This window comes from Bos taurus, chromosome 20, assembly GCF_002263795.3.
Source record: "Bos taurus isolate L1 Dominette 01449 registration number 42190680 breed Hereford chromosome 20, ARS-UCD2.0, whole genome shotgun sequence".
NCBI classification, from domain to species: Eukaryota; Metazoa; Chordata; class Mammalia; order Artiodactyla; family Bovidae; genus Bos; species Bos taurus.
Genome location: NC_037347.1, coordinates 18,789,822 through 18,808,907, shown reverse-complemented (window position 1 = coordinate 18,808,907; position 19,086 = coordinate 18,789,822). Strand labels below are relative to the sequence as shown.

Genomic DNA, 19,086 nt, shown 5'->3' with positions numbered 1-19,086 from the left:
TTACTTTTTCCACAAAAAGGAAATGATGTGGAATGTTCAATGAATAGCTAAACTTTGTACCAGACACCCTTCATTTCTCAAATTCAAAGAAGCAAGTCTAGCAAAGAAAAAAACAAACTAGAAAGCTCAAAGGACATGATTCCATAAAGTATTAATAAATTTGGACTGTGCATTTGTAAGACACAATCCAGTTCAGAATGGGGAACAAGCTAGCATATGCTCTATCCATATTTTTAAAGCACAAAAAAAGGAGAATTCTCTGCAAATCACTGACCAAAATGGAAAGTAAATTACACTATCAAAATGGAAATGATCAGCTAGTATGTGCCCTAGGATATTAAGGAGATGAACCACAGCAGTAATAATAAAAATATTAATAATAATAATAATAATAACCCCTCTAATTTGCATAAATCACTGCTGCTCATCTCATAATGAAAAACAGGTAAGTTAATCACCAAAAGATTATTAACTGATTTATTCAGAATAAAACACAAGAATAAAGAGCAGAAGCCAATTTGCAGATTATCATAGAGAAAATGAACACTGGAGGCACAATATAAATATCAGCATCCCTCTGACATGGTGTTGGTGGGAGTACACACACTATGGAGGAAAATTTGGCAATTTACCTAAATAACACATGTGCATATCTTGCTCATTTATGAGTTTATCCTACAGATATACTGGCTTGTATCAAGTGGTGTATTCAAAGTAGTTCATGGACTACTCTTTATAATAACCAAAGAAAATAATAATAAATAGAATTTAGTGAGATAATTTATGGTGCATTTATGCCAATAAATATCATGGAGGCTCTAAGAAAATGGATAAATTAAGAATTAATATATATAGCTTCCAAGATTTACAAATTAAGTGGAAAAAATATAAGGTACAGAAAACCACTTATGTAAGAAAAAGAAGATATTATATATATATACTATATATTAACAAGATATATATTAGTATATGCACTAATAAGAGGATATAACAAATACATATTATATATATACTATATATATATAGTCCATCTTATTTTTTCTCAAGATATATAGTATCTCTAAAGGAGTACAGAAAGAAACTAGTAATATCTCTCATTTCTGGAGAGAGGAATTATGCTACTAGGTTAGAAGGGAGATTTTTCCATATATATATTCTGCAATTTTTGAATTTTTTCCATGTGAATATATTAGTCTTTGATCAAAAGTTAATTTAAATTACAAAAAAAATTAAGGTAGGCAGCATGTGTTCTAAGTTGCAAACAACTGCTAATCAAAGACAGGCAGAGAAGTCATATTGAGCTGAGAAGGTAGAGACTAGGCTTCAGGGTGCTAAAGTGGCTCAAACTATCAGGGAGGGTCCTAGAGAGTTATAGTTATGCAGAGAGAAATTCTTAAAATCCTAAGTGGGAGTACTCCATAAGTCTGTGGCTGATATCTGGGCCATAATTTGCAGGATGAAAACACCTGAGGCTTACCAGCTAACAAATGTTATGGCGTGGTAAGAATAGAGATACTAGAGGTCAAGTAATGCTGGAGAAAGAATAATGCCAGACATCACTGGAGCTCAGGTGGTCTAAGAGTGGGAGATTCCATCAACATTCCATTAACACCTTCAGCTACCTAAGACACCCGAAGTTTGTACACTCCATAATGAGGACCTATTCTAAAGTAAGTCCTAGGACTTCCAAAAGGCCTAAAACAAAACGTCTCCTTGCATGTCTCTCTTGCATGTTGAATATTGCCAGATTGAAGGGGATCAGGAAACACTTTGACTTCCAAGAGATTTGCACTAAAAAAGCATAAAACCATGTGATCAACCAATAATCTGACAAAATGAATTCACATAAGAATAAACATTTTTCCAAAGAAGACAACAGAATTCAGAGGTTCTATAACACATCACCATAAATTTCCCATAGTAGTAGTGTTAATCACTCAGTCATGTCCAACTCTTTACAACCCCATGGACTGTAGCCCACCAGGCTCCTCTGGCCATGGAATTCTCCAGGCAAGGATACTGGAGTGGGTTGACATTTCCTTCTCCAGGGGATCTTCCTGACCCAGGAATTGAACCTGGGTCTCCTGCACTACAGGCAGATTCTTTACCATCTGAGCCACCAGGGAAGCCCATATTCAATCAAATATCCCATAGTCAATCAAATATCACTAGACAAATAAATAGGAAAATGTGATACACAGATAACCAAAGAAGTAGTAAATATAAACAAAATCCAAATGGCCCAGATAGTTGGCCTGACAAAAACTTTATAGTAGGTATTATAGATATTTTCAAAGGATTAAAGAAAAATTACTCAATGAAATAAAGGAAATATAATGATTAGACAGAAAAAGAACCAAATGAAAATCCTAGAACTGAAATGAAAAATTTAGTGGATGAGCCTAAATAGCTGACTGGAGATGGTTAAACAAAAAAAAAAAAGAACTTAAAATATGTCGTAGGAGTCATTCAACCTGGAAAATGAAGATGGAAAAAGATTAAGAAAATGAACTGAACCTTAGGAATAGGTAGGGCAATTTCAAGTAGTCTTACATAAATATAACTGTAATCCTAGCAGGAAAAGATAATGAGATGGGTCAGACAAAATACTTATCAGGATAACTGCTGAAAACTTCTCAAATTTTATGAAAAACACTAGCTTCCATATCCAAGAAGTTTAGCAAATTCCCAAAAGTATAATAGAAAACCACAACCAGGCACTTTGCGGTCAAACTTCAAAAAACGAAAATTTAAAAGAAAATATTTAAGAGGATCCAGAGAAAAGGTATATACTATGCTGATACATAAGGGGACAAGGATAAGAATGATCAAAGTCTTATCAAAAACAATGGAGACTGAAAAAAAAAAAACTGATGAAATGGCATCTTTAAATTGCTAAAAGGGAAAAAAAATCTATTATCTTGGAATTCTGTATCTAGCAAAAATAGTCTTCAAACTGAAAATGAAATAAAGGCACTTTCAGATCAACAAAAACTAAGAATATTTATCAACAGCAGCTCTACACTGTAAGAAAATCAGAAGACTGAAGGCATATGATGCTAGATGGTAATTCATATCTACAGTAAAGTATACAGAGCATTAGAAACATTAAATCAACCAGTAAATGTAAATGAGTACCTGATGCAAAGAGCCTACTTGTTGGAAAAGACCCTGATGCTGGGAAAGATTGAAGGCAAAAGGAGAAGGGGATAGCAGAGAATGAGATGGGTAGATAACATCACTGATTCAATGGAAATGAATTTGAACAAATTCTGTGAGATAGTAGAAGACAGAGGACCCTGGCAGGCTGTCTTCCATGAGGTCACAGAGTCAGACACGACTTAGCAACTGAACAGAACAGAACACAATGTCTCTTAATATACCACTGAAATATCACTAACTATTAAAACCAAGAACAGTATCACTCTGAGGTGTGGTTTATGCTGCTGCTGCTGCTGCTAAGTCGCTTCAGTCGTGTCCGACTCTGTGCGACCCCATAGATGGCAGCCCACCAGGCTCCCCCGTCCCTGGGATTCTCCAGACAAGAACACCGGAGTGGGTTGCCATTTCCTTCTCCAATGCATGAAAGTGAAAAGTGAAAGTGAAGTCGCTCAGTCGTGTCTGACTCTCTGCAACCCCATGCACTACAGCCTACCAGGCTCCTCCATCCATGGGATTTTCCAGGCAAAAGTACTAGAGTGGGGTGCCATTGCCTTCTCTGCTGTGGTTTATACACGTTTAAATAAAAAATATGGCAATAATCACACAAAGAAAAGGGGATGAGTAAACTGAATTTATTGTTATAAGGTTATTACATTTGTAAGGTGCTATTTTCAAACTGTGAAAGGTACAACATTGACTCTAATTAGAGTCTAATGAGTTAAAAGTGCATATTTTTACCTTAGGAAAATCAAAAAATTACATATAGACAGACATTTATTCATAATGATAGAGTATAACTAAAAGCTAAAAATGGCACTCTTAAAAATATTTAACTCAAAGGGGGCAGGAAATAAGCAACAGAGAAACAAAAATTAAAAGACAAATGAGGGGGGGAACTGTTAAATATCTGATGTTTAGTGGGATTCACTTAACAAATTCATTCAGACAATGAACTGAGAGATACCACAACATTCATGCCTTAAGAAATACAAGTGTTAATAAATATCCCTCCTCATATTAAAAATTTTACAATTGTACAGAGATATACAATAATTATCATATGACAAATATAAAGGATATTATAGTTACCACCAAATACTTCCTATATACTAGAGCTTCTACTAAATTCTTTATAAATATTAACTCATGTATTTCTCACAATTCATATTGAAGGTGTCATATAGCCCCATCTTGTAGATAAAACCTGGATGTAAGCTTTATGTGGGCAATGACCATAAGTATTATTTATCTTTGTGCTACCATGACTCACTCTTTGCAGAGCATCTAATAGGTGCTCAATAAACAGCTGTCAAAAAGAATGACTGAATTTTGAAGGACACAATAATTTTCCCTACACCATGCAGAGAACCATAATTGGAAGCCAGACAGACTTGAGCTCAAAGTCCAAAGTCCTCAGACAATAACCTGAGTGACAAGATTCCAGCTGGCCCACAACAGTTCTAGTTTATGACTATTGTCCCACTAATCATTACTAATAGGACACTCATTCACTTCTCCCAAAAAAGCAAATCTGAATAATAAAATATATGGTTATGCTAAAATTTCAGAGAAGAAATCTCTGGTTGGAATAATCAGGAAATCTTCATTCAAGAGATGGCATTTGAAATTTATGTTTTTTAACAGATGAATGGGATTTGCTAGACAGAGAAGAGAATAAGACCTAAAAGGTAAAAAGGATTCTATGACTTAAAGAAAACACAACATATGAATGTATAAACAGTTGTGAAATTTGGCACTCCAAGAAATTCTTTATATAAAAATATTTTTCACAGATGTTCATAAGCAATGGATATTGAACGCTTCTCTAATGACTGGAAAACAAAGGGCAATGACAAATAAAAACATGTCACTGGGCTGAGTGGAAAATCAAGAGCATAGTTTTCTTATTCAATCTTTATGTAAGAGTCTTGAAAGGCATATCTAATAACATTAATTTTCTAGATCACCCTAATCTTGAAAGTAAAGGTAAAAAGAGACTGAATGAATTTAAATGAGTACAAAAAGAGATAAAGTAAACCCAAGTAATTTTCAACTTGGTAAAACAACTGAAGTTTTATTTAAAAAAAAAAAAAAATCCTGTAATTGAGATACTTCACAAGCAGAAAATTTCCAAGCAAAAAGGAAGGAGATGCCGAGGTATGCATTTAAAGAAGAATGTTCAACAACTAGATCAATTACTATCAGTGTGATTGCTATTATTACAAACTGTATCTGCTGAGCATTGGCTATACACCAGGTACCATCCTGCATAACTCATTTAATACTCACAACAATTCATAAAGTGCTGTAACCCTCTCTATTATACAGATGCAAAAGCTCATAAAAATGCTAATGATTTTTAATGGTAGAACCTGAATCTATTCTTAGATCTCCCTGATTCCAAGCAGGTGTCTCTCTCTTGCCTCCAGGTCTCATTGCATTAACAATGATACCACAAATACTGAAGGTGAAAAATCAAGGTATGGAAGAAAGTACTTTCCTCTGTCTTGCTAGCTCTGGGAGATAGATCTGTATATCAAATAAATGGCATTCAGTTCAGTTCAGTCACTCAGTCGTGTCCGACTCTTTGTGACCCCATGAATTGCAGCACACCAGGCCTCCCTGTCCATCATCAACTCCCGGAGTTCACTCAAACTCACGTCCATCAAGTTGGTGATGCCATCCAGCCATCTCATCCTCTGTCGTCCCCTTGTCCTCCTGCCCCCAATCCCTCCCAGCATCACAGTCTTTTCTAATGCAGTCAACTCTTTGCATGAGGTGGCCAAAGTACTGGAGTTTCAGCTTTAGCATCATTCCTTCCTTCCAAAGAACACCCAGGACTGATCTCCTTTAGAATGGACTGGTTGGATCTCCTTGAAGTCCAAGGGACTGACTCTCAAGAGTCTTCTAAATGGCCTCAGCACTTGCAAAGAAAATGCTGAAGGAAATACAGAAATAGAGCCAAAAAACCAGTTAAATAAGTCTTACTCACCAAGAAAGGATTCATGCTTGGAGAAAATAATGGTTTACAAATATGAAGAGAGTGTAACACTTTGCTCAAGGCACAGACTACAGAGTAATTAAAAGGAAGTGAACATGGTTGAGAACACTGGAAGAGAATTGTGAGGTGTGTTTGCTATTAGATGATAAACTTCTAAACCAGAATCATTTTCTAAGAGATGCAAAAGTGGTTCCTTTGCCTATGGGATGTAAAGCGGAACTTGAAAACCTAGCTAAGAAAATCCACCAGTGTAGATGGTTCCTTCCAAATGGTAGGGATTGTGGGAGTAACACCTTATGTGTTTCTCAACTCTAATTACTAAATCTATCTTGAATTTCCTTGAGATAAGAGGCATTTTAAATCTATTACAGCTTAAGTTGCTTAAATCTTCCGTTTTCCTAAAATACCTGATTTATAGACATACACATTTAAATTTTAAGAGAATATTTGTTAAGAAATTTTAGAAAGCTTACACCTCTCACGTTATTTTTCTTATCCTAAGTAGAAGTTTAGGTTTATGTTTAGATGTTTCATGATAATGTATATCAGTTAAGTCTTCAACCAAGAATGTGAAATGTCTCGACTCTCTTGTCTTAGAAGTCTGTGAGGGCACATTACTCTCAGGATTTTCTCATAAAAACTGAAGTCCATAAGTCAAACTTACGGACTTCAACTTTTACCAAAAGAAAAAATCTTGAGGATAATGTGCCCTTATAGACTTCTAAGCCAAGAGAGTCTCTTATGGACTGGGGCCAGGGATGGAGGGTGGTATGGGCGGCGGGGGCGGGGCAGTGGTGGTGCCAGGGGGAGGAGAAGGTAGGATGAATGGAAAGAGTAACATGGAAATATGCACATTACCATATGTAAAATAGATAGGCAGTGGGAATTTGCTGTATGACTCAGGGAACTCAAACCAGAGCTCTGTGACAACCTAGAGAGGTGGGATGGGGTGGGAGGGGAGAGGGAGGTTCAAGAGCGAGGGGTCATATGTATACCTACGGCTGATTTATGTTGATATATGGCAGAAACCAAAACAATTTATAAAGCAATTATCCTTCAGTTAAACATAAATTTTGAAAAAACTGAAGTCCAATATATTACGTCAAATTTGAGAATACTTCCTTCTATTTCATTTCTACTCGAATAAATTAAAGAACTATTTAGGACAAGTTGAGTGTTTTTTCCATAGTAGACCTTTTTACAGTTATACGAAAATGAAAAGACCAATTTCTAATTTTTAAAAGCCGCCAGGTATACTTTGTAGCTTTCAGAATATAATGCTAAGAAACTTACCAAAGCCAGTAGGGAACACAGCAAAATGGAACATAGCAAAAGCGTTACATAAAAAAAATAGTATAGATAGATACATAGACAATAAAATTTTAAAGAAGCCTGCCATGGTAGCTTTTTTTCTTTTTTGCAGGCAAAGTCATCTGAATCTATCAATATACTGAATATTGATAATTTATGAATTAAAGTTTTCTAATTGTTCTAAAGCTCTTCCAGGAGAATGCTAATGTAAAAAAGCTTCTTGAGAATAACAGCTATAATCCATTGAACTTAAATAGGATCCATTTATTAGGAACCAAAAACATAGCTATATTTGTTCTGAAATTACTAACAATGTCTTACATTCTAAAAATCTATTGGTTTTCATTTATTTCCCTGCTCTTTCTCTTGAATGTCTTTAAGAAACTAATAAACTTTCTCATACACAAAGTCTTATGCTTTGAATACTTAGAACACCATACTTTTATTTTAAAATAATGATAAGCTAAAATTCATGATGCTTTTCAAGTAGACTTCAAAGAATATTTAGATCAAGGTCAAGAATTCATTTAATCCAGCTCTAGCTTCCAAAGGAAATAAGAGAGTTGACCATGAGGTAATAAGGAAGTCTCCTGAGTTCCTCTCCTCCCACAGATACACTGAATATACAGCTGCACATGGAGCAATTCCCTCCGAAAGAAATCCGGAAACTAGTTGAGTAACTCCTATACATCAGATGAATGAGAAAATACCCACATTAAAATAAAAAGGTAGGAAAGGCTGAGACATGGTCTCACTATAAACTCCCTTGATATATTACCATACAATTGGGAGGAAACCCCCCAACTCCTAGCTTCTCCCTGAGGAGTGAAGGGTTTGAACCACACAACTAGTATCCTAGCTTTTAAAATACCCACCAGAGTATCTTGGGGCTCCCAAAACACCCAGCTCTGAAAGCAAATGAGGTTTGCATCCATGAGACTCACAAGACTATGGCAAACAAAGAACAAATCCCTAACTGGTACCCAGTACTCGTCATGGCTGTCCCCTCAGAGGTCAGTGTAGAGGGAACAGGCAAAATCTCCCATCTCCGGGTTTTTCCCCAAAGTTTATCCCAATATTTTAAAAGCTGCTGCCTGAGGGCCAGGATTCTAATTTAGTAGGCACTGGGAACTAGCTGTAATCCTCCCCAGAAATCAGAGAAGTCAGGCAACACCAATCCCCATCTTCCCTCTCCAGCCCACTCCAAGCAACCAGTATCTCTCTAGAAAGAGCTTATACACATGTGTGTGCTCCAGCTTGTACACATGTGTGCGCTCTAGTTTTTACACCTGCCACTTAAGAGATAGGACTTAGGTTGCTGAGATCTGATAGCAAAGAGGCTTCCACTCACCAATCTGACAGAAATATAGCAAAGAATTAATTCTTAACTGACTATCCCCTCACTCACCACCCATCCAGTGCTCAACACAAAGGGAGAAGGCAAAACTGCCTTTCTCCTAGTCTTTCTCTGAAAGGAGTTTATATGCATACTTTAAAATCTGTTGCATGAAGTCCAGGTTTCTAATTTAGAAAGCATATAGTGGTTGGCTACAATCTTCTTCAGAGACAGAGGAGCTGGTGGACACCTCTTACACCTTCTCCTTTCACTTCACTCCAATAACGAAAATGAATCACCAGTATCTTGCACGTATCTGGCACATCAGCTTTTCCAATAATTACCCTAGGAATGAGCCCTTGGGTTGCCTGGCTCTAATATCAATGAATCTTTCATTCACAAGTTCTACAGGATTATAGCAAACAAAGAAAAAAAATTTAATAGACATTGGAGTTATCCTTCACCCCCACAGCTATAAACCCAGGCCCCAAACAAAAAGTTCAGTTCAGCTCATGTCTGACTCTTTGCAACCCCATGGACTAAAGAATGCCAGGCTTCCCTGTCCATCATCAACTCCCAGAGCTTGCACAAACTCATGTCCATCAAATCAGTGATGCCACCCAACCATTTCATCCTCTGTCATCCCCATCTCCTCCTGCCTCCAATCTTTCCCAGCATCGGGGTCTCTTCCAAGGAGTCAGTTCTTGGCATCAAGGGGCCAAAGTATTGGAGCTTCAGCTTCAGCATCAGTCCTTCCAATGAATATTGAGGACTGATTTCCTTTAGGATTGACTGGTTTGATCTCCTTGCAGTCCAATGGACTCTAAAGAGTCTTCAACACCACAGTTAAAAAGCATCAATTCTTCAGCACTCGGCTTTCTTCATGGTCCAACTCTCACATCCATACATAACTACTGAAAAAACCATAGCTTTGACTACATGGACCTTTGTTGGCAAAGTAATGTCACTGCTTTTTAATATGGTGTCTAGGTTTGTCAAAGTTTTTCTTCCAAGGAGCAAGTATCTGTTAATTTCATGGCTGCAGTCACCATCTACAGTGATTTTTGAACCCAAGAAAAAATGTCTGTCACTGTTTCCATTTGTTCCCTATCTATTTGCAATGAAATGACGGGATTGGATGCCATGATCTTAGTTTTCTGAATGCTGAGTTTTAAGTCAGCTTTTTCACTCTCCTCTTTTACTTTCACCAAGAGGCTCTTTAGTTCCTCTTCACTTTCAGCCATAAGGCAGTGTCATCTGTGTATCTGAGGTTATTGATATTTGTCCCAGAAAACTTGATTCCAACTTGTGCTTCATCCAACCCAGCATTTCACATGATGTACTCTGCATATAAGTTAAATAAGCAGGATGACAATATACAGCCTGGATGTACTCCTTTCCTGATTTGCAACCAGTCTGTTGTTCCATGTCCAGTTCTAACTGTTGCTTCTTGACCTGCATACAGATTTCTCAGGAGGCAGGTCAGGAGGTCTGGTATTCCCATCTCTTGAAGAATTTTCCACAGCTTGTTGTGATCCACACAGTCAAAGGATTTGGTGCAGTCAGTAAAGCAGAAGTCGATGTTTTTCTAGAATTCTCTCAGTTTTTCTATGATCCAGTGGATGTTGGCAATTTGATCTCTGGTTCCTCTGCCTTTTCTAAATCTAATTTGAACATCTGGAAATTCTTGTTTCATGTACTGTTGAAGCCTAACTTGGAGAATTTTGAGCATTACTTTGCTAGTGTGTGAGATGAGTGCAACTGTGGAGTAGTTTGAACGTTCTCTGGCATTGCCTTTCTTTTGGATTGGAATGAAAACTGACCTTTTCCAGTTTTGTGACCACTGCTGAGTTTTCCAGATTTTCTAGCATATTAAGTACATCACATTCACAGCATCATCTTTTAGGATTTGAAATAGCTCAACTGGAATTCCATCACCTCCACTAGCTTTCTTTGTAGTGATACTTCCAAAGGCCCACTTGACTTTGCACTCCAGGATGTCTGGTTCTAGGTGAGGGATCACACTATCATGGTTATCTGGGTCATGAAGATATTTTCTGTATAGTTCTTCTGTGTATTCTTGCCACCTCTTCTTAATATCTTCTGCTTCTGTTAGGTCTATACCATTTCTGTCCTTTATTGTGCCCATCTTTGCATGAAAGGTTCCCTTGGTATCTCTAATTTTCTTGAAGAGATATCCAGTCTTTCCCATTCTATTGTTTCCTCTGTTTCTTTGCATTGATCATTGAGGAAGGCTTTCTTATCTCTCCTTGCTATTCTTTGGAACCCTGCATTCAGATGGATATATCTTTTCTTTTCTTATAAAAAATTAATTTCCAAAATACACAAGCAGCTTATACCACTCAATACCAGAAAAGCAAACAACCCAATCAAAAAGTGGGAAAGGGACCTGAAGAGACATTTCTCCAAAGAAGACATACAGGTGGCTAACAAGCACATGAAAAGATGCTCAACATCGTTCATTATCAGAGAAATTAAAATCAAAACTACAATGAGATACCACCTCACACCAGTCAGAATGGCCATCAACAAAAAGGTCTACAACAATAAATGCCAGAGAGGGTATGGATAAAAGGGAACACTCTTTCTTTGCTGGTGGGAATGTGAACTGATACAGCCATTATGGAAGTCAGTATGGAGACTCCTTAAAAAGCTAGGAATAAAACTACCTTATGACCCAGAAATCCCACTTCTAGGCACATACCCTGAGGAAATCAAAACTGAAAAAGACATATGTACCCCATTGTTCACTGCAGTACTATTTACAATAGCTAGAACATGGAGGCAACCTAGATGTCCATCAACAGATGAATGGATAAAGAAGCTGTGGTATAGATATACAATGGAATACTACTCAGCCATAAAAAGGAACACATTTGAATCTGATCTAATGAGGTGGATGAAACTAGAGCCCATTGTACAGAGTGAAGTAAGTCAGAAAGAGACATATAAATATCATATGCTACTGCTGCTGCTAAGTCGCTTCATTCGTGTCTGACTCTGTGCAACCCCATGGACGGCAGCCCACCAGGTTCCCCCATCCCTGGGATTCTCCAGGCAAGAACACTGGAGTGGGTTGCCATTTCCTTCTCCAATGCATGAAAGTGAAAAGTGAAAGGGAAGTCGCTCAGTCATGTCCGACTCTTCATAACCCCATGGACTGCAGCCTACCAGGCTCCTCCGTCCATGGGATTTTCCAGGCAAGAGTACTGGAGTGGGATGCCATTGCCTTCTCCTATACTGACACATATATATGGAATCTGAAGAGATGGCATTGATGAATTTATTTTCAGGGCGGCAATGGAGAAACAGACATAGAGAACAGACCTATGGACAAGGTGAGAAGAGAGGAGAGAGAAGGGGAGATGTATGGAGAGAGTAACATAGAAATTTACAATACCATGTGTAAAACAGATAGCCATGGGGATTTGCTGTATGACTCAGGAAACTCAAACAGGGGCTCTGCAACAGGTTGAAGGGTGGCTGGGGAGGGAGATGGGAGGAGTATCTGGGAGTGAGGGGACATGGCCTGATTCTTATTGATATATGACAGAAAACCACAAAATTCTGTAAAGCAATTATCCTTCAATTAAAAATTAAAAAAAAAAAACTTAATAGATACAAGAGTACTCCCATAAGACTTTGAACGGATTTTTCAACAGAAACCTTGCAGACCAGAAGGGAGTGGCATAATACATTCAAAGTGCTGAAAAGAAAGAACTACCAACCAAAAATATTCTATACAGCAAAGCTGTCTTTCAGAACTGAAGAAGAGACAGAGAGTTTTCCAGACAAACAAAGATGAAGAAGTTTCTCACCACTGGACCAGAATTAAAAGAGATGTTAAAGCGAATTCTTCAAGCTAAGCAAAGAATACTAATTAGTAACAGGAAACTAGATAAAAGCATAAAATTCACTGGTACAAGTAAATATCTCACTAAATTCAGAATGTTTTCATGATATACTTGTAGTGGGTAAATAACATAGTTCTAGGATGAAGGTTTAAAGACAAAAGTATTAAAAACTGGACACAAAAGTATTTTAAAATGGATAAAAGATGCAAATTGTGACATAAAAACATAAAGTGTGGACGAAGAAGAGCTTTGGTTTGCATTTGAAGTTATCAGCTACAAATAGACAGTCATAAAAATAAAATGCTTTATGTAAGTCACATGTAACCACAAAGCAAAAGCCCATAGAAGGTACACAAAAAAAGAGAAGGGAATCTCAGTATACCACTACAGAAAAGCATCAAACTACAAAAGCAGCAGGAGAAGGAGGAATGAACAAAAGAATTGCAAAAGGACCAGAAAATATAAACCGAAGGACAGTAGAAAGTCACAACGATCAATAATAACTTTAAGAGTAAATGGATTAAATTCTCCAATCAAAAGATGCAGAATTCCTGAATGAATTTAAAAAACAAAATATAAGACCCAGCTATAAGCTGCCTTCAAAAAATTTAAGGATACATATGAACTAAAAGCAAAGGGATAGAAAAAGATATTCTATGCCAACTGAAACCAAAAGAAAACAAGGATAGCTATATTTATTTAAATGAAATAGACTTTAAGCCAAAGACTGTAACAAAAGACAAAGAAGGCCATTATATAATGATAAATGGGTTAATTAATTAAAAGGATATAACAACTATAAATATTTATGAACCCAACATAGGGACACCTAAACATATAAAGTAAATATTAGCAGACCCAAACGGGAAAATAGACAGCAGTCCAATAATAGCAAAGGACTTCAATACCCCACTTTCAACACTAGATAGATCATCCAGACAGAAAATCATAAGGAAACATTGAACTTAAACCACACATAAGATCAGATAAACAGACATATACAGAGCATTTCATCCAACAGAAGTAGAGTGCATATTCTTCTCAAGTACACATGGAACATTCTCCAGGATAAATAATATGTTAGGCCACAAAATAAGTTTTAATAAAATTAAGAAGACTGAAATCATACCAAATCTCTTTTCCTACCACAAAGGTATGAAACTAGAAATCAATTACAAGAAGAAAACTGGAAAATTCACAGTAGAGATTAAACAGCATGATCATGAAGAACCACCAATGTAGCAAAGAAAAAGTCAAAAGAGAAATCAAAATGCATCTTGAAACAAATGAAAATGTAAATGCCAACGTACCAAAACATTGGGGATGCAGCAATGACTCTCCAAGAGGGAAGTTTATACCAATAAATGATTATAATTAGGGAGAATAAAGAGCTCAAATAAGCAACCTAACTTTACATTTAAAGGAACTGGGAAAAATAACAAAATAAGTCCAAAAACAGCAGAAGAAAGGAAATAACAAAGATCAGGCCAGAAATACATAGACACTAAAAGACAATAGAGAAGATCAATGAAACTAAGAGCTGATTCTTTTAAAAGATAAGCAAAATTGACAAACCTTTAGCAAGACTCTCTAAAAAAAGAAAGAGGACTCAAACAAATAAAATCAGAAACTAAAGAGTAAGTATAGTGCATTGATACTACAGAAATACAGCAGATCATAAAAGACTACATGAATAATTAAATGCTAGCAAACTGGACAACTTATAAGAAATGGATAAATTCCTAGACACATACAATCTATCAAGACTGAATCATGGGAGACAGGTTCAGGACTGGGGGGACACATGTATACCTGTGGCCAAATCATGCTGATGTATGGCAAAAACCATTACATTATTATAAAGAAATTATCTTCTAATTAAAATAAATTAATTTAAAAAAAAGTGAATGTGATGAACAGAAAATCAGAACAGATTGATTTCTTGTAAGGAGATTGAATCAGTAATATTAAAAACCTCACAACAAACAAAAGTCCAAGGCCAGATGGCTTCACTGGTGAATTCCATCAAACATTTAAGGAAGTACTAGTATCAATCCTTCTCAAACTCTTCTGAAAAATGGAAAAGAACACATTCAAACTCAATCTACCTGGCCAACATAACTCTGATACAAAAGCCAGACAAGGATATTATAAGAAAAAAAATTAAAGTTCAAGATCCTTGAAGAATATAGATGCAAAAAAATCCATAACAAAGTACTAATTAGAGTATCATCAAATTTAACAATATATTAAAAGTATCATATACTATGATCAAGTGGAAAATATTTCAGTAGTGTAAGAATGGCTCAACATCTGCAAGTCAATGTAAAAAATAATGATCATCTCAACAGTTGCAAAAAAGCATTTGACAAAAGTCAACAGCTTTACATAATAAAAACCCTCAACAAACTGCATATAGATGGAATGTGCCTCAACATAATGAAAGATATATATGACAAGCCCACAATTAATATTATACTTAATGGTGAAACACTAAAGCTTTTTCTATAAGATCAGGACCAAGACAAGGATGCCCACCTTTACTGCTTTTATTCCACATGGTACCAGAAGTCCTAGCCAGAGCAGTTAAGCAAGAAAAAGAAATAAAAGGAAATCAAATCAGAAAGAAAGCAGCAAAATTGCCCTTATTTAAAGAAACATGATATTATATATAGAAAATCCATAAAGACTCCACCAAAAAAAAAAACCCATTAGAATTAATAAGTAATTTCAGTAAAGTTGTGAATACAAAATCAACACACAAAAATCAGTTGTATTTCTAAACATCAACTGTCAGAAAGATGAATTAAGAAAACAACCCCACTTATAATAGCATTAAAAAGGAATAAAATACTTCGGACTAAATGTAACAAAAAGAGTGAAAGAGTTGTACACCTAAAACTAAGACATTGACAGAAGATAGTAAAGAGGACACAAATAAATAGAAAGACATTCTATGTTCACAGATTAGAAGAATTAATATTGTTAAAATGCCTGTATTAATCAAAGCATCTATCTACAGATTTAGTAAAATCCCTATCAAAATTCCTATCAAAATTTTCACAGAAAATACTAAAATTGAGTTTTAAAATTTATCTGAAACCATAAAGACCCTGAATAGCCACAGAAAGAAGAACAAAACTGGAGGCATCATAATTCCTGATTTCAAACTATATTAACAAAGTTATGGAAATCAGAGCTGTATGATACTGGTATAAAAACAGACATTTAGACCAATGGAACAGAGTTGCAAGACCAGAAATAAACTCATACATATAAAGTCAATTAATTTTCACCAAAGGAGTCAAAAATATACAAAGGTCAAAAGACAGTTTCTTTCATAAATGGCATTGAGAAAACTGTACAGCCGCCTGAAGAAGAATGAAACTAGACTCTTATATTACACAGTACACAATATCTTACACAAAAATCAACTCAAAATGGATTAAAGACCTAAACATAAGACCTGAAACCATAAAACACCTGAAACAAAACATGAGAGCTAAGTCCCTGATACTGATCCTAGTGATGGCTTTTTAAATTTGATATCAAAAGCAAAGGCATCAAAGTAAACAAAAAAAAAAAAAAATAAGAAGTATGTGAAAGTCTTCTGCAGAGCAAAAGAAATCACCAACAAAAGGAAAAGGCAGCCTATGAAAAGGGAGAAAGTATTTGCAAACCACATATCCAATAAAGGGTTAATATCCGAAATATACAAGGAACTCATACAACTCAATAGCAAAAAAGCAAATAATCTAAATTAAAAATGAGGAAAGGAGGGACTTCTCTGGCAGGTCAGTGGTTAAGACTCCACACTTCCAATATAAGGGGGCATAGGTTCAATTCCTGGTCAGGGAACTAAGATTCCACATGTCATGGGCAGCACAGTCAAAAAAAAAAAAACCCTAAGGCCTAAAGAAACATCTTTCAAAAGAAGACTTACAAATGGCCAATATGTACATGAAAAGGTTTCAACATCACTTGTCATCAGGCTAATGTAAATTCAAGCCAAAATGAGATATAATTTCACATATGTTAGAATGTCTATTATCAAAAAGACAAGAAATAATGTTGACAAGAATGTGGAGAGGAGGGAACACTTGTACACTGTTGGTAGGAATGTAAAGTGATATATCCACTTTTTGAAGATTCCTCAAAAAATCAAAATAGAACTATTTTTTGATCCAGCAATCCCACTTCTGAGTAAATACCCAAAGGAAATGAAATTAGTATCTCAAAGAAATACCTATACTCCCATGTGCATGCCCGCGTTATTTACAATAGTATAAAACAACCCAAGTATCTGTCAGCAGATATATGGACAAAGGAAACGTGATAATAATGATAAAATATGACTTAGCCTTAAGACAAGAAGGAAACCTTGTCATTTGCAACAACATGGATCAACTTGGAGAATACCATGCTAAGTAAAATAAGCCAGAGAAAGACAAATATTGTATGGTGTCATTTATAATGGAATATTTTTTTAAGTTGAACTCATAGAAACAAAGTATAAAGTTGGTTTCAGAGGCTGTGGAGGGGGAAATAGGAAGGGGCTGGTAAAAGAGCATCAACTTTCAGTTATAAAATGAATAGGTTCTGAGGATTCAGTATTTAACATGGTGACTATAGTTGACAACCCTGTATTGTATAATTACAATTTGCTGAGGATAGAACTTAAACATTGTCATCAAAAAATAGAAAAGGAAGAAAAGAGGTAAAGATGTGAAGTGATGGATATACCAATTAAAACTCAATGGAGAAGAACCCTTTCATAATGTATATCAAATCATCACATTGTAAACTCTAAATATCTGATACTTCACTTATCAATTATACCTCAAAAAAAAAAAGCAGGGGGAGAAAAGGAAATTGGAAAATACCCATCCATTTCAAGTCCTTCAGTACTGAAGTCTGTTTGCTTACTGCCTAAGCTACTTGCTTAGGTGGTAACTATTATTCATACATGTTTAGGAGCAGTAAGAGTCTTCCCAGACCACCAGGATGTCATTTAGCTCACTGAAGCATACTGAACACTACCCACAGAACTCATACTGTTTCTAGAAGTACCAAATTAGATTCAACAAGGTAACAGGCTAAATGATGAGGAAAAATCCAGCATGGGTTTTTAAAGTGCAGATATTTCACACCTTTCCCCCAGGAATCTCTGCTAATTATCACTTTACCTAAAAGAAACAGGCAACTGGAAGAATAATATCATGATCATTGTGCAAAGAATATGCTATAATATAGTAAAGAAAGAGGGACAGAGAAGAGAGAGAGAAAAAGTCAGGTTTAGAGACAGGGGACTTGATTCATATTCTGATTTAACCGCTCTAGTATGTGTGACCTCAACACAATCACTTCACCTCTCTGCTTCCCATTCACAGAGAATCTACTTTATCTGGTTTTTGCAATGGCTGAACATATGTGAACCCATCTTAAACTGTAGTTTGGCCCATTGGAGATGCTCGGTAAACACTGGTTGAGTACAAATTTGAATCAGACAAATGAGACTCAAGTCCCAATTCTAATGTTTAGTAACTGTCTGGTGTTGGCAGGTCACTTACCTGTCTAAGTTTCTTCATCTATAAGCCTTTTAGGCTTAATGTGAGAATGAAATAGGTAATGTATAAGATGTTTGGCATAATGCCTTTCATAAAGCATTTAGCAAAGGATATTTTTATTATTTTACACTGAATCCAGACAATAAGGAAAGCTAAGCAGTCAGTTTGTGATGTCACTGAAAACTGATGGTGGATAGATTCCCTAACTCTGTTCCCCCAATTTTTCTGACTTTTGTTAAGAAACTGCCTTTCCCACTGTGACTTGCATGTAGATCTTGAATATACTTAATACATTTGGGGTTTTACGTTAATTTTCACTTATATTAATACCTTTTCTTTTAGCATAAATTCAGAGAGAATATGTAAACTGAGAATATTCCTCATATCTTTAGTATCCATTATGGAAATCCAGTTACCTCTGCTTCCAGGATAGAAATCTTAGAGCATTTCTTTCCAGTTCATAAAAAAACTTTTGTTCCCTTACAAACCCTGTTATAGATATTTTATGCTCAGGAGGCATGGAAGCTATGATAAATTTGCACTTCTACTTTGCCATTTCTACTTCTTCCAAATGAAGACTGCCTTTGTTATGGGGATAAAAGCCATGAACTAGTCTCATCAAGAAGCTAGCTACCTCTTTTGTGATTGACATCAGGCAACTGTGAGAGAGCGCGGGCACTATCCAAGAATGAAATGAAATGGCCCTCACCAACTACTAGAATATTTAACACCTGTTCTATATAAGATGTTAGTGCTCCTTTCACCCTATAAATGTAACAAATTTTAAAAGGCCTTCTGGTATCACTTGATTTGTTCCAATACACCAGACAATTC

At 35.9% G+C, this 19,086-nt stretch overlaps 1 protein-coding gene across 6 annotated transcripts in view; it reads right to left on the bottom strand.

The window, feature by feature from the left end:
• The window catches only part of PDE4D (phosphodiesterase 4D), a 1,605,399-nt gene that overhangs the window by 1,508,862 nt on the left and 77,451 nt on the right, over positions 1-19,086 (bottom strand). The window lies entirely within an intron of this gene.